This window comes from Canis lupus, chromosome X, assembly GCF_011100685.1.
Source record: "Canis lupus familiaris isolate Mischka breed German Shepherd chromosome X, alternate assembly UU_Cfam_GSD_1.0, whole genome shotgun sequence".
Taxonomy (NCBI): domain Eukaryota; kingdom Metazoa; phylum Chordata; class Mammalia; order Carnivora; family Canidae; genus Canis; species Canis lupus.
In genome coordinates this window covers 34638431-34653865 of record NC_049260.1, presented here as the reverse complement: position 1 = coordinate 34653865, position 15435 = coordinate 34638431, and the positions used below count along the sequence as shown (strand labels likewise).

The 15435-nt window shown below is 53.6% G+C and overlaps 1 long non-coding RNA gene across 2 annotated transcripts; it reads left to right on the top strand.

The window, feature by feature from the left end:
* Window positions 1-10040: 10040 nt before the first annotated feature.
* LOC102153852 lies at window positions 10041-15205 on the top strand. Of its 2 annotated transcripts, none has more exons than XR_005385945.1 (3): window positions 10041-11113; window positions 13228-13312; window positions 14958-15205. It is a non-coding gene; the product is annotated as an uncharacterized LOC102153852 (long non-coding RNA). The 2 variants fall into 2 exon arrangements; XR_005385946.1 differs by lacking the exon at window positions 10041-11113 and adding an exon at window positions 11155-11384.
* Window positions 15206-15435: the final 230 nt, after the last annotated feature.

The following is a 15435-nucleotide window of genomic DNA, read 5'->3' as shown; positions in this document are numbered from 1 at the left end:
ACCTCTCTCCACCCACCTCTTGACTGGCTCGAATGGGTAAGAAAAATCTTTTAATAGTCTGGTACTTTCCAAACAGTATTCTTGTTTCTGGTCCTGAGTGTTTTATATTTCCTCTGGTCAAAAATAAAAACATTGACGTTTCCCTTTTGTGTGAGGTCCTGGGGACCAGAAGCCTTCAGGAGAGGAGGGGGAGAGGCCTGGCATTCCTCTGTAGGAATGGCAGGCCGGAGGGCGCTGGGCAGCCTGGTGCCCTGTGGAGGAGCAGCCTCTGGCCTCTGGGGCAGCTGCCGCCACCTCCCGGGAGCTCCCATCATGCTCTGGGGTGTGCTGTCCCCAGCCACGCCAAGCAAGCCTGGTAGTGACTTGGGAGCAGGGAGGATGTCAGGTCGCCTCCAGCTCTGTCACTTATTAGCTCTGGGGCCAGACAGAGGGTCCCTCTGGACGGGCCTCTGCCTGCCCTGTGCACTATCATATCTCCTGCTCCTGGCACAAGCCCTGCCTGAGATTCTTTTTAATTTAATTTTTTAATTAAAGCCTAATTTGCATGCATTGAAATGCACAGAAGGTGTACACCGTGATGCGTTTGGGCAAATATATGCATCTGTGGAGCTACCCGCGCGAGATATAGAACATTTCCATCACCCTCAAAAGTTCCCTTGTCCCCTACCCAGTCAATCGCATCGGTCACCAGAGACAGCCACCCCCCCCACCCCCCCAGTCTGATTTCTGTCACCGTGCATTAGTTTTTGTCTCTTCCTAGATTGGCTATAAATGGATCATACAGCATGTGTTCTCTTGTGTTTGGCTTCTTTTGCTCGACATCACATCTGCGAGATTCATTCACATTGTTGTGAGTCCTGTGAGTACCTTCCCTTGTATCACTGAGTACTGTTCCGTTAGACGGTTAGGCCGCACTTTGTTTATCCCTTCACCAGTTGATGGATATTTGAGTCGACTCCAGTTTTGGAGCTATTATGAATAAAGTTTCCGCGAGCATGCCCGTGCAACTGTGTTTCTGAACATACGCTCTTATTTCTCCTGGGTAAATACCTAGGAGTGGAATTGTTGAATTCTAGGGCAGCTGTATGTTTAACCTTGTGAGAAGCTGCCAGACTATTGTCCGAGGGGCCCTGCCATTTTATACTCCTGGCTGGCATTCGAATCTTTGAGCAGAAGGGTAGAGGTTGTTTGTCTCTGGGTCTGCCTTGGCCCCTGCCAGTGCCAAGCTTTCTTATCCAGACATCCAATCTACGATGCCAATCTCCGATCGTCTTCCAGTAAATTTCCTTTTTTTCCCCCTCATTTTTTAAAAAAGATTTTATTTATTTATTCATGAGAGACACACAGAGAGGCAGAGACACAGGCAGAGGGAGAAGCAGGCTCCATGCAGGGAGCCCGACGTGGGACTCGATCCCGGGTCTCCAGGATCACACCCTGGGCCGAAGGCAGGGGCTCAACGGCTGAGCCACCCATGCGTCCCTAAGTTTCCTTTTGTAGAAACAGATTTTATTAATTTATTTGAGAGAGAGAGAAAGAGAGAGAGAGAGCGAGAGAACACGATTTGAGAGGGAGGGGCAGAGGTAGAAGGAGAAACAGACTGCCTGCTGAGCAGGGAGCCCAATGCGGGGCCCAATCCCAGGACCCCAGGATCAAGACCTGAGCCGAAGGCAGATGTTTAACCCACTGAGCCACTCAGGGGCCCCCAGTAAATTCCCTTCTGCCCAAGTTAGTCAGACTCTGTTTCTATTGTTTGCAATCCAGGAACTCTAGCTAACTGATGCAGCACGGTGCACACAGTAGGTGCTCAGTGAAACGGCGGCTGCTCTGGTATTTGTGGTGTTCAGTCCAGACAGTCACAGGGAGAGGCAGAGGGAGCAGGGCGAGGCTGCTAGATTGGGTGTGTGTAGGAGGGAGGTGGGTGCAGCTACAAAAGGGGAGTGGAGGAGGAGGAGATTGTTCTAAGATGCTTGGACACGGAAATGTCGTTTTGTCACTTGTCTGGGGAAAAGGTCCTTTTCATGTAGCTTTTTAGTCCTTTGTAGTATGGACTGTGGAGCTTCAAGAGGCACCTGCCTTTCGGGAAGGCAAAAGGGTTCATGAGGCTCCCGGGACACCGGCTTGGCAGGGCCCCCTGCCCCTCAGGATCTCGTTTCCCTCTTCTGCAAGGAGGCAGCTGACCGGGAGGTCCTCGAGGAGCCGACGTCGACATCGGCAGCATCTACACTCACTCCATCCTGGTCATGCTGGTGATCTTTTTGAGGCTGAGGGAGATGGATAGGCCATGCTAGGGTGGTGGTCCTAGCCTGAACACCCGTGCATTTTGGGGAGCCACTTGCTTCACACAGAGGGATCACAGCAGAAGTTGGGCAGGCAGGATCTCAGGCTGCTCTGTTCCTGTTGTTCCTACTTGCATGTGGACATGCGGGGGGCTGTCTCCGAGAGGCCCCCCCCCGGGTAGCCCTCTTCCCAGACCTTGATGGTTTCCAGTTTGCACTGCCATGGCTGACCCAGTGCTGAGCTTGGTCTTGCATGAAGGGCAGGTAACTAGCTGCAGTTGGGTCCACGGGGTGCCACCTCCTGCATTTTCACCTGACGCCGCTTTTTTTTTTCTTTGTTTAAGTTCAGGTGCAGCTTCCATACAGGGAAATGCACCAATCTTCAGTGCTAATGTTCGAGGAGTTTTGGCAAAACTCAACCCTTGCGTAACCTATCCTCCTATCAAGATACAGCTCATTTCCATCATCCCCAGAGCACTCTCGTGCTCCTTCCTTTTTCTGACTTTCATTACCATAGTTTAATTTTGCTTGTTCTCGAATTTCACATAAATGGAATCATAAAGTGTCTCCTCTTTCACGCTTGACTCTTTTCAGGGAGCAGATGCATTTGAGATCACCCAAGTTGTTGTATTTAGGAAGAGTTTTCCTCCTTTTGATTGCTGAGTACTTACCACTGTATGGATGTACCATAGTTTTTGTATTTATTGATCCACTGTTGGACCTTTGGGGTTGTTTCTGGTTTGGGCTGCTATGAGCAGTGTCACTGTGAACACTGACATTCAAATCTTTTTGTGGATAAATGCCTTCATCCCTCTTGAATGGGTACTCAGGAGTGAAATAGCTGGGTCTTATGGCAACTGCATGTGTAATTATTTTTTTAAAAATGTTGTATTTATTTATTTATTTATTCATGAGTGACACAGACATAGGCAGAGGGAGAAGCAGGCTCCCCACGGTAAGCCCGATGTGAGACTCAATCCCAGGACCCCAGGATCATGCCCTGAGCCAAAGGCAGATGGTCAACCACTCAGCCACCCAGGCACCCCTGAATGTGTAATTCTTCTTTTTAAAAGATTTTATTTATTTATTCATGAGAGACACACAGAGAGATAGGGAGAGACATAGGCAGAGGAAGAAGCAGGCCCCATGCAGGGAGCCCAATGTGGGACTCAATCTAGGGACTCCAGGATCATGCCCTGGGCTGAAGGCAGACACTCAACCGCTGAGCCACCCAGGCATCTCTGAATGTGTAATTCTATAGGAAATTGCCAAACTGTTTTCCAAAGTGGCCTTATCATTTTACACACCCATCCACAAGGTCTGACAGCTCCAGCTGCATCTCACCCCTGCCCGCACTTGGTGTTGTCGAGTGTTTTTAGTTTAGCCATCCCAGTGGATGTGAAGTGTTTTCACATTGTGGTTTTAACCTTGGGCCGTTTTTCAGTTCTGGGAGAAGTATGATTATTTTGAGGAGTGTTGAGAATGGCTCTGTGCCTGTGTGATTATAACCTGGCATTTGAAATATCAACAGAGAAAAGCTGATTTGGAATTCCAGTGAGTACTATTTGCTGATCCTTGTACACACCAATAGGGTGTCTCTCGATATAATACATGACAGCAATCCATTTCAGTGCCCTCCTTACCATCCTTGTTTTGCATTGAGAGAGAGTGAGTTCCGCACTCTGCCGGAAGCTGGCACAGCCCCTCCTGGGGTCGAATATCCTGCTGGATAGGATGGCGCTGCTCATGCACTGTTGAGGAAATGTGTTGGAGCTGTCTTGGGGTGCTCCCTGCCCTCTCATGGGATCCTGATCAAAATAGCTGAATCGCTACTGTTCACACACGAGAATAGGGTGAGGTCCTGGCCAGTGCTGCAGAGGTCCTGCACGCAACGTCCATGAACTGAGACCACAGGCAACTGCAATCCCTCTGACGTTGTATGCACAGTTTTGCATATACATGATTTCTGTTTTTCTGTGAAAGGGTTCATAGCTTTCATTGGGTTATCAAAGACAAAGATTGCTAGTTGACTCCCAACATTTATTTTGTTCCCCTTTTTTCCAAGTAATGGAGTCCCTGAATTCTTTCCGGACACATAGGCCATGTGAAATAAGGACTACATTTCCCAGCCTCCTTTGCAAGCTAGAGGTGACCTGTGATTAATTGTTGGCCAAGAAGATGTAAGTAGACATGTCATGTGCAAGTTCCAGGAGGTGAAGGGACCCTTTTTCTTGGCTGGCTGGACTGTGGATGTGCTGGCTAGAGCATGAGCAGCCAACTTGGACTAAGAGGGGGCAAAGAAACAAGATGGAAGAGGTCTGGGTCCATCAGGAGCATGGAACATTATACCAACTTGGGTATAGACTTTGTGAGAAAGGGAAATACATTTTTCTCTTGTGTAAGCCACTACTCTTGGGTTTTGTGGTAGGCAGCTGTTAAGAAAGACTTCAACGAACCTGCCTCCCACACTGTTCCAGGGTTGGTTTGTATGACCAATAGCATATGGTGGAAGTGATGGTGTGTCACTTCTGAGATTTGGTTATAAAAATACTGCTGCTTCTTTCTTGGGTTCTCTCTCTCTCTCTCTCTCTCTCTCTCTCTCTCATGGATCACTGGTTCTGGGGGAAGCTACGTCATGAACACCCCCACGAAGAGGCCCATGTAGCAAGAAACAGAGGCCTCCGCCAATGGCCACATGAGTGTGCTTGGAAGCGGATCCTCCTGCCCCAGTGAAGCCCTAAAAGACTGCAGCCCCAGACAACAGCTTGACTGTAGCCTGAGCCAGAACCTCCCCCAGCCAGGCTGCTCCTGGATTCCTGACCCTCAGAAACCGTGTGAGATAATAAATGTTTGCTGTTCTAAGCTGCTAAGTTTGGAGCAATTTGTTACCAAGCAATAGATAATGAATACAGGCTTCCTGTCACTGAAACAGACAAAGACCATCCTGCAGATTAGACCCACAGAATATTAAGAACTTCTGTGCTAAGTAACATCTAGGCATCTCTGTCCCTGGGTTCTAGCCCCAAATTTCCAGAAACGTGCTCCACGGCATTGGACAAATCATGTCGCCAATCTGGGCCTCGGTGTCTCCAGCATCAGCTAAAGCAACTGCTTTTTCCAGCTAGAGTCTCAAATTGCAGAGAGTAAGGAAGGCAGGAGAGGGTGGCATGGGCCGAGACCAGACCAATTTGGCCGGCATAAAACTATTGCAACACTTTGGTGAGGCTCCTTGGGCATTTCCCCAGTCCAGGGGGGTGGTGGGTAAGGCTAAGTGAGGACTGAATTGCTCTGCCTAATAAATTAAGAAAAACTGTCCAGGGGAGCTGTGTGCAAGTGGGGGGGAGGAGCAGGCAGGGGACGAGAGGGACCAAAGGAGAGAAGCCTGTGAACACGGCCATGGATAGGAGCCAGGGAGGAATTCCCTGATGCCAGGAGCTGCTGATGAATTTTTAAACTAGTGAAAGTATCATCTAAATTGTTTCTTGTATTGTGCTGAAATCTATTTCGAAGACTCCAAGCTCTCTCTCTGTCACACACACACACACACACACACACATGCGCACACTCAGGCACATCCACACACACACACACCTACTGTGCCTTCTTACCCCGGCAGCCTAGCACTGGGGAAAATTTAAGAGCGCAGAAGCAGCCCCGGACAGGCCTGGCTTTTTGAATCTGGGCTCTGTTTCTTACCAGCTGTGTGACCATGAATCTGCCGCCTCCTGTCTCTGAGCCTCAGGTTGACCTGATACAGTGAGGCTAAAATAAAGCGTCCTTGATGGGAGTTGCTGAGGGGGACACCGGATTCTGGGCTGAGCTCCTTGCCAGAGCGCAGGAGCCACTGCTGTGAGCTCTCGGGGTTGTCTTTCCTCTGCTTCTACCTGCCGCAGGCCAGTCATGCTTCTGGAAAGGGCAAGCTGAAACCTCCTCCTCTGCTGGGTGCCCACCAGCCCAATGTCCCTCCTCTCCCCTCCCCTCCCCTCCCCCAGCCACAGAAAGAGACTGCGCTGTGTGACATCGTCTCTGAGTGCCCTCTTCCCCTAGCCTGGGAGCCCAGGCCACCCTGGGTGGGTGGGTGTGCAGGTGGCTTCTGGTGAAAGCATAAGGTCCAGGCTGGTGGCTCAGGGGCTGCAGTCCTGCTCTCTCAGAGGCAGGGCTGCCAGCAGGGCTGTCACCTTTTTCTAGGTGTCCTGCTTGCTTTTCTGGGTACAGAAAACTTCAACCAAGTGGCCCAAGTCCAGCAGATGCCACTGGGGCCCGTCGACTGGGAGTTAGCCCTAGCAGGAGTAGGCCGGATGTGCTGGGCCCGGGGTGAGCATGGCTGCCTTGCAGAGGTGCCACTGCTGGCAATGGCAACCCTAATGATCATCGCCTCCCATGCGCTCCCCTCCCGCTCCTGAGAAGCCAAGGTGTCCGTGGATACTATATCTCGGAGGCCATCCCTGGGGGCTGGACAGCATCAGTCCATGTGAGAGGGGAAACTGTGGCACAGAGCTACGTAGGAGGCCGTGGAAGGTGCCAAGGGGACAGAAGCCATAGAGGAGCCCGCTGTGATCCTGGTGACAAACATCTGTTACCCCTGCTGATGCTGCCAGTCAGATTGGATTAAGCCCACTCTAAGGGCTCATTTTAACTTGATTCACCTCTTTAAAGGTCCTGTCTCCAAAGGGAGTCACTTCTGAGGTCCTGGGCATTAGAGCTTCAAACTATGAATCTGGGTGGGGGAGGGGAACATGATTCAGCCCTTAACAAGCTCAATTTAGTATGAGGCATGTGACTGCCCCTGGGCACATTTCTGCCAGGCGGGCACACAGACTGACCCAGGAACCCCAGCCTTGGGTCTAAAGGTCACTTGGCTCATGAATGCTTTGACGCTTCTCCCGCTGAGTGGCAGGGTCCATCTCACCCCTTCCAAGTCCAAGCTGGGCCCCGGCAGAAGTGATACGTGCCACTGTCAGGCTTAGTTGGCCCTTCTGAGCACCGGCACCTTCTGCCCTGGTCTCTTGGGGGTCCTGAGACCACTTCAGAAGTTGAACCACCCTCCTAAGAGACCCCACGGAGAAGTCATGATGCCCTATGGCCAGAGGGACAGGCCCAGCTGAGCCAGCCCCCTGCCTTCCTCTGTCAAGGCACCAGGCATAGGAATGAAACTGTCTTGGGTCCTCTAGACACCACAGTCACTGGAAGAAGGCCACCAAGTGACCCTAGTCAATGCCAGGTCCTGCTGAGGATTTGTCCAGTTGAGCCCTGCCTGCGTTCCCGACCCCCTACCTCATGAGAGATAATAAAACGGTGGTTTTTATGCCACTAAGTTCTTTTTTTTTAAGGTTTTATTTATTTATTCATGAGAGACACACAGAGAGGTGGAGACACAGGCAGAGGGAGAAGCAGGCTCCCTGTGGGAAGCCCAATGCAGGACTTGATCCCAGGACTTCGGGATCACGACCTGAGCCAAAGGCAGATGCTTAACCACTGGGCCACCCAGGTGTCCCTATTCCACTAAGTTCTGGGGTCATTTGTTATGTAGCGAGAGATAGTGGACTATTTGGTGACTCTCGAGGTGGTGTGGTGGGAAGGGGGTTCAGTGATGTGGAGGGACGTTCTTGCCAGGCTGGGGTGGGTCATTCTCCCCTCCATGGCTGAGCAGGCTGGACTCGGCTACCTTCCCTGGCCACGGTTGAGAGGGCAGGCATCCTCTTCCCTCTGAAAGTCCATTTTCTGGAATCTAGGAAAGCCTTGGGCTGCGGGCTGTGGCCACCCCTGAGGCCATAGGGGTTCAGGAAAAGAGGGAGAAGAGGAACTGCTATCTTTTTTAACGATTTATTTATTTGAGGGCGGGGGAGGGACAGAGAGAAAATCTTCAAGCAGACTCCCCACTGAGCAAGGAGCCTGACTTGGGGCTCGATCCCCTAAACCTGAGATCATGACCTGAGCTGACACTGAGTCAGATGCTCAACCAACTGAGCCACCCAGGCGCCCTGAGGAACTGCTATTTTTGAACACCTCCAATGAGCTGATGAGTCCTCCAGGGAGGGACATTCCATCCCATCCGCCCTGTTTGTCTGACAGGAGGCCTCATTTCCTGGGTCATACCAACCTGAGCCTATGTTTGGATGGAGGAGGGTCAGATTCCCCAGCCAGTGTTCTGACCCTGACCCCACACTGTCTGGGCCGAGTTGGGAGGAGGGTGGGGGGAGGAGTCTGACAGTCAAGCAGCTCTGGATGGGCTGACACGTGAAGGTTTGAGAAGGTTGACCAACAGGCCAGAGGGTAGGCTTCTGCAGCAGCCAGGCCATGGTGGGTGGAGGCAGGCCTTGGCCACTGTCCCCAGCCTGTCCCACACGTGGGGATGCAGGCAGGGACTGGGCCACAGATGTGGTGAAGACCAGGCCTGAGAAGCAGGGTGCAAGGATGGGGCTGGTGTGCCCCCAAATACTCTGATGGCCCTGGCTTGGGGGACTAGGGAGACCCAAGGCCTCAGGTGAACATCAAGGGGCCTCCCTCTCCCACCACGAGGAGAAGTGGGACTCAGAGACCGGATCTTACTGAACTGGATCTGTGCCCTTGGGCAGGTGTGTACACTTCTGAACCTCAGTTATCTTATCTGTAAAATGGGTAAGTTAGACTAGGTGATCCCCTCCAGTAACGCCTGGCTCGAAAAAGTCTGTACTTTTGTTATAAAATCCCTCCTTCTCTCTCACTCTCCCTCCTTCCTTCACACCCTCCTGTCCTCTGTAAGCCTTGGTTTGGTTTTGTTTCATTTCTTAGCACCACCCAGTGCTGCCTGTCTTCATGGATCATACAGTCTGCTAGCAGAGAATGGAAGATTGCACTTTCCAATTGACATACGCCATCCCACATGCCCGTCTTCCAGGTAGCCATTGACTCGTCTCTACTGAAGTGTCTACATTTCCTCCTGGGGCATCGGAGGGCCTGTGATTATGGCAGGAGTGATGCTGTGCCACATTTGAGGTGGAGCCATAAAACGCACTCGAGTTCCTGCCTCGCCTTGGGGTGCTCTCTCAGAATCTGCAGCCATACTGGGAAGGACCCTGAAGCCACGTGTAGGGGTGACGACCCCAGTCCCAGCCGATGGCCCTTGTGAACTCCCAGACATGAGAGGGGCCGTCGGATGAGCCAGCCCTGGCCTTCCAGCTGCCCTGGCTGACGTGGGATGGAGCAGAGATGAGCTGTCCCTGCCATGCCTGCTGAAATCACAGATTGATGAGCAAAATAAATGTCACTGTTTTAAACCATTAAGTTGTGGGTTATTTGTTATGAAGCAATAGATAGCCAGAACTGGGCGAAGACAGGTTGGAGAAAAAAAATGTAACACCGGATGACACCGTCTTCAACGAAGGTATATATATGTCACAACCTGGGCGCAAGGGAAGAAAGATAAACTTTAACCAATGTGTGTCCATGTATGTGTTTGTGGTGGGGGGGAGGGTTGCACCTGCCATGGTGGAGATGGGGATGGAAATGGATTTTTCCAGGCAAACAAAATGGGGTGGGGACCATGCTCCGCAAAGGAAGAGCCAGTGCAAGGTCACGGTCCTGCCAGGTCCCAGAGCTGCCGGGTCACAGAGCCTGGAGATTACAGAGGAGCAAGGTCACAGAGCAGCCAGGTCACAGCGCTGACAGGTCACGGGGCCACCAGGTCACAGAGTTGCAGGTTACAGAGCTGCCGGGTCACCGAGCCTGGAGATTACAGAGGAGCAAGGTCACGGAGCAGCCAGGTCACGGTGCTGCCAGGTCATGGGGCCACCAGGTCACAGAGCTGCCGGGTCACAGAAGTGGGTGGCAGCCCAGGGCTGAAGCTGAGGAGGTCATGCTTGCACCCAGCCACCGGCCACCACCGCAGTACAAGGCTCCAGCTCCGGTTTATGTATTATTTTCCCTTAATTGCCTCTGAGGCTGGTGGATGCCAGCCAGGGAGGGTCTTAGATCACATCAGGGAGCCATCTGCAAATCTTCGTGCAGGGGGTGGTGGCCTGAGGGCAGCTTTCCTGAGGGGAGCTAATCCCAGGCAGGCTCTGTAGCTCCTCAGGGGAGCTGGGTGGGGGTGGAGTGCCTCCCCCCATCCCCAGCCTGTCTTAGATTCGGGCCTTTAATTTGGATGGTGGTTGGCTAGAGGCCCGAAACCTTGAATGCTGGAGGCTGCTGAGTCTTGTCCACCCCCCTCACGTAGGGAGGTGATCCCTGACTTAGCGTGATGGCTCTGGAGTCCGTGACGGGGAGGTGAAGCCAGGGTAGCTGGCTTTTGGGGAGCCACTCTGGTGACCTGGTTATTCTATGTGACAGAGGCAAGCCTAAGCCATTCCTAAAGCCCTCACCTTTCCGAGAGCCCTGGGGCCAGGCCCCCACAGCTCTCACCTGGCTTCCCTCAGTCAAGGTCAAGTTGAATGAAAGAACATGGAAGGGCTTTGAGGTCCTTAAAGGCCCAGGCAAATCCAGGTGTCTGCTGGGGCCCTGTACTAGGCCCTGTACTAGGGGGCCCACACCTGGCTGCTCATCTACTGCCCCCTGCGGCCACCCCTTAGCGCGGTGGTGAGGGAAACTACAGCTTAGGGTGCCCAAGGCCACTCGGAGTGACACAGGCCTACCCAGCTCCAGGCTTCCCACTCTCCACCGGACGCCAATACTGCTGTGAAGACCAGAGAGACACCCTTATTCCCTTGGTCTGGCCTGTTGTTCCAGGATGGGGACTCTGGAGCTAGGCCCCGGGGGACAAACCGCGCTCTCTTCGTGTGACCTCAAGCAAGTTACTCAACAGTCCTGGCCTTGGCCTCATCACTTGTGACTGATCGAGCAGCAGCACCTGCCTCCGAGCGGTGGGGGGGCGGACGGGCTGAGTGGGGTGCCACGGCCTCCCAGTGGGTCTACCAGGCCACTGAGCTGAGATGGCCTTTGTCGGTCGGAGCCACGGCACGGGGCGGGGGGCGGGGTGGGGTGGTGACTAGCTCTGTCTGCCCACCACACCGGGAACTCCTGGAGGGCACGGCCGCCAAGAACTTACAGGAGCAGGTGGGGACGCACGCCCTCCACTCCGCCCCATTTGGGATGAGTCCTCTGCCTGCAGAAGGACACGGAAAGGAAAGAAAGGTGGCTCCTTCGGCTATGGGGTCTTAGAAAGCCAGGGAAGAGGGTATCAGGCAGAAAGGACACTGGGTGGGGTGTCAAGGGGCATAGTGCCCATCACTGGGAGCCAGGACTCCTTGCCCTGCCTTCTCAGGCAGCCCGGGCCTGCCCCCAGGGCCCTGCAGCCTCCACCTGTTCCCAGAACCCCGACAAGTGTCTCCTTGTCTTCCCGGGCCTCCTGGTTCTGGGTTCCTTGTCCGGCCCTGTTCCCTGCAGCTCTGCACACGGCTTTGGGCCAGAGCAGCCCGGGGCCCGGAGGGAGGTTTGTGAGAGTGCACTGCCTCCTAACGAGGCGAGGCGGTGTCCCTCTGCAGCGCCCACGCCAGGGGAGGGGGGGTAGGCAGGGCTGAGCCATGAGCTGGGTGGGGGGACGGTTCAAGCTTAAGGGATCCTGTGCCCACCTAGCTCTGCCCCCGGCTCCCCCGTGGCTTCTCCCCGGCCCATCATAACCGTGCTGTCTTTGCTGTCCTGCTCTGTCCTCTTGCCCCGTCTGCCAGCTCCGGGCATCTCAGGGCCTGGCCACGTGATGGGCCCAGTGGGAATGGCTCTGGGTGTTCCCGAGCCTGGCACACAGACAGGCCCTGTCCCTGCTGCTTACTCTGCCATCTTTCCTGATAGTTTCCATCAAGGGGAGTTGACCGGCCCTACTTTTCCTCTCCATGTCCCACAGCTGTCCCTGTCTTTGCCGGAGACTTCTAGAACTTCCAGATTGAAGGGAATGCTCAATGGCTCCATACTGCCCTCAGGAGAAAGTATGAGTTCCTTAGCTGAGCTCCCAGAAGCTTGCTGTGATGAAGTCCCCCAACTTCTCCAGCCTTGTCCTGCGTCTACACCCCCACCCCCATCATCCCATGTCTTAGTTATTTGCAGCAGCCGCCAGGCCCTTGGTGGGCTAGACTGTGGCCCTATCTTCTCCCCCTGCCTTCCTTTTCAAGTCCCTTCTCTCCCCTGCATCCTCCTCATGCACCTGGGCCTCCTCTGTGAAGCCTTCCCTTACCACTCCCCACATGCAACAGATCACCTGCTTCGTCGTGCTCCATGGTGGGCTGAGTAGCCTTCCATCACGGCATCTATAATGCTGGAGCTTGTCTGGCATTCTCCGTCATGCTGCTTCTCCCACCAGGCCAGTGGCTCCTGAAGGGCAGGGCGCATGTCTTTCTTGATTTCGCTTCCCTAGACCCTAACATGGTATCTTAGATAAGAATTCTCTAGAAGTACAAGGAATCGTGTGCATGTGATTTATGGAGAGTGTGCTCTCTGGAGAGGCCAGTGAAGGTGTGAGGAAGCAGGAAGAGCAGAGGAGGGGGAGAGGGCAAGGATGTGGTTTCAGGGGGTGTCCGGCCCCAGCCTAGCCCGGAAGGGGAGCTCCCGGTGTCAGTTGCGGTGGAGAGCGTGAGAGTCAGAAAGTGAGGTCTAGAAAGAAAAGAAGAGGAAAGATGAATGAACCAGTGAGAGAGGAAGGGGAGGACAGAGAGAGGATAGGCGGGAGAGAGCTGGAAGGGCAAGGTGGGGTAGAGGGAAGAGAGAGAGAGAGAGAGAGCATTGGAGGAGGAGGGTAGAATTTGTGCTGGCTAGCATAACCCAAGCCTCGAGGTCCCGGGGTCCCTGGCTGCCCCAGGCTCTCTGGACAGAGCCAGGAGTCATGGCCTGGGTGCGTACCATGGAGGGACAGAGCAGGGCCTCTCTGGCAGGCTCCACCTGCCATGCCCCTGACAATCTTCCTGAGGAGGCCCGAGGGGAGAGCAGGCCCTGGTAACCACCCCTCCGCTAGCATTTCTGTACAGACGTGCATTCTCTAATCCCACAGCTCCTGGAGGACAGGGCAGCCTTGTTAGTGTTTCCATGTCACCACGGCGGAATCTGAGGCCCAGGAGACTTGACAGGGCTCCCAGGTGAGTCACCAAGGAGAATCCATCCCCAGATTCCCTCTCCTCTGGGAGGAGAGATGCAACTCGGGGTGGGGCGTGCACCCACCACAGCGCCCTCCTCTGCAGCAGGGCTTGTCCAGGTGCAAACATCAGGGCTAGGAAGGGGGTGGGAGAGCCATCCCCTGTGCCTCCAGCCCTCAGGGACCTTGCCCAGCTCCTGCTGGGGGTGGAGCAGGGCATCCCTTTTTTCTACCTGCTCAGAACTAATCAGAGCAGCAAGGGCGGGTACAGGGCCTGGGGCCTGGTAGGGAGGGAGGCACCCGTGTTCTAGTCTCAGCTCTGCCACCAAACATCATATGACCTTGAGCACGATACTTAATTCCTGGGAGCCTCCAGTTCCTAGTCACTAACAGGCCCAAAGCCTGTCTTACCCATCACTTCAGAAGCTTGTTGTAAGGGCCCATCCAGGTAAGACAGCCAGGTCCCAGCATGTAGCACAGTCTCTTAGAAGCCTCTTGGTGGCCCCAGGGAAAGGCCTTAATAGTCTAGTGTCAATGCTATAACAGATGACTGCCTGCTCAGTGGCTTAGAATAACAGAAGTTTGTTGTCTCATGGTTCTGGAGGCCAGAAGCCTGCCATTGGTTTCACTGGGCTGGGAGGTGTCAGCAGAGCCACACTTGTTCTGGAGAATTGAAGGGACAATTGGTTCCTCGCCTCTTCCAGCTTCTGGTGGCCACCGGCATCCCTCGGCAGGTGGCCACATCATTCCAAACTTTAAGAACAGCGGCTTCAAATCCTGGTCTGCTTCGTCCTCACATGCCTTTTCCTTTTATCAATGCGTACACCAGGATCAGGGATGTTACACAGTATCCCAAGGTCACAGCCAGTGAGGGAACCAGAATTTGAACTCAGCCTGTGGAGACTCAATCCTGTGATCTCTGCTCCATCTCAGCTATGACCTGCCTGAGCTGGGCCTGCCCTCCTGAAGCCTCTTTCTGGGAGCCATCTGGAGCTGGCCTGTGGCCATCCCCAGCTTGTCTTCAGCCAGTGGATCTGGGACTTGGAGACCAGCTGTACTATGGTGTCTAAATAAAGGGCATCCTCGAGAGTACAGCAGAAGTAGGGGAGGATGCTGGCTGTGGCTGACTGACCATTCAGGGTGGCCTTGGTGGCCCATCACAGGGCTGGGCAGGGCGATCCAATCTGGATCTTCAGGGCTGGGGTCGGCCCCGGGGTCAATGCCGACATGAAAGCCAGCCAACTTAAGCAAGACCACCTACGTATTTAAACAGTTCTTTGAGACTGAAGGGGCCATGTCATCGCTTGGGCCTAGAGAGACAAGATGGGCCTCAGGCTGGGGATTAGGGCCTTTTTTTGGTTTGAGAATTTTTCCTGATGCCTGACAGGGCCTTTTCTGCCTCTTCCTTCTCTTGTCCTGTTGCGGGGAATAGCAGGGTCTGTTCTGTTTAGTATTTAGTTCTGGGGAAAAGACAAAATGAACCTGTGTGCATGTGTGTGCAAGTGCCTGTGTGTGTATGTGTGTGTGCACATGCATGGGCGTGTGCAGGCCTGAGTGTGTGTTGAGGGTGAAGGGATGGAGCTATTTAATTTTTTTAAGCCAGCTAGGCCTGCAGAACTCAACACTGCTTACTCTATTCCACGTTTCAGACCCAGAAAAAGGGAGCCAGAACAAGAGATCCCAGAACACGGGAAAGACGGCTGTGGCTGAAGTCGTATCTGGGTTAAAACCCCAGGAGTGCTCCTCTTTAATTTTTTGGTACAGCAGGATCAAGGAATCGATTCACTCTGGTTATGCTTCCTCCCATTGTTTCTGTGGGCCGTGTTTGATCTGTGTTTCACGTGTAGATCTGCTATCCACGCTCTGAAAGAAATAATATATTCTGCGTTGCACTGGGTCAGGCTCAACCATGAAAGCCCCTTTTATTTTATTTTTTTTTATTTTTTGGATGATTTCAAAGACACACACACACGCACACATACACACGAGCACACAGGCGTATATACATGCGCGGGCGCACACACACACACTGTTTGCGTAAAGGATTAAGAAAGAATGAAAGGCCCAGTTCCAGAACATGAACAGGGTCCGGGACACGGACGGATTTGCAGGAGTGGCCCAGGCTGT